Source organism: Myotis brandtii, unplaced genomic scaffold, assembly GCF_000412655.1.
Source record: "Myotis brandtii unplaced genomic scaffold, ASM41265v1 scaffold668, whole genome shotgun sequence".
Taxonomy (NCBI): domain Eukaryota; kingdom Metazoa; phylum Chordata; class Mammalia; order Chiroptera; family Vespertilionidae; genus Myotis; species Myotis brandtii.
Window position 1 is genome coordinate 307,137 of NW_005370597.1, and position 942 is coordinate 308,078.

At 43.2% G+C, this 942-nt stretch overlaps 1 long non-coding RNA gene across 1 annotated transcript in view; it reads right to left on the reverse strand.

Moving 5' to 3' along the window:
- Positions 1 to 435: 435 nt before the first annotated feature.
- The window catches only part of LOC102252741, a 27,298-nt gene continuing 26,791 nt past the window's right edge, over positions 436 to 942 (reverse strand). The window contains exon 3 of the long non-coding RNA XR_314434.2: positions 436 to 576. This is a non-coding gene — a long non-coding RNA (uncharacterized LOC102252741). The remainder of the gene's footprint in view (positions 577 to 942) is intronic.

Consider the following 942-nt stretch of genomic DNA (forward strand, 5'->3'; position numbering starts at 1 on the left):
CAACTGAACAGAACAGAGAGTCCAGAAACACACCCAAACACACACTGGATTGGTGATAAAGGTAACACTGAAATTCAGAGGAAAAGGATGGTGTTTTTTTTTTAATTCTTTATTGGCTGGGGAGAGGTCAATGGGGGTGGGAGGGAAGGAGACATATGTAATACTTTAAGCAATGCTTTCTTAATCTGCCTTGACCTTTGCACTCCCAATGACTTTCCTAATTGTGTTTTGACAATAGTGTATGTTAAATCATGACTAGTACAGTTGGAGCAGTGTCCAGGCCTGCATTCCTCCTGCTCTGTTCCAGCAAAGCTGTTGGATGGACACACACCTGCAGCTTCTGGAACATTCCAAACCTCATTTCTGAAAGCAGAACAATAGGGAACTGGGGGATGTGTTCATGCCCTCAGAGGCAAAATATTTGCTGCAGGTGGATGATCTGGGCATGCACAGTGTGGCCAACAACATGGGTTTAGATTCCAACAGATTGTAATAAAAATTTACTGGCTCAGCCACTTACCAGCCACATGGCCCTGGGCAGGTTAGGAACTTTTTTGAGCACATGTTCTTCTTAATCTGCAAAATGGAAATGACATCAGTTGCTATTTCAGAGGATTATAAGGGAGAACATTATAAAGGTCCCAGCACTGAGCATGGCACAGGGGGAGCACTCAATAAGCAATAGTTATTAGCTATAATTATAATGTATAATTATAATGAGATAAGGAAACATTTCATGCATTTCTCTAGCCTCATTCCCTAATCCAATGCCTAGCATAGGGTACACAGTCATCCAATCTAATAAAAGAGAAACATGGTAATTAGCTGTACCTCCGCTACCCTTCCCATTGGCTAATCAGGGCGATATGCAAATTAACTGCCAGCCAAGATGGAGGCCGGCAGCCATGCACTGAAGCGAACAGGGAGGTTTGCTTGCTCCAG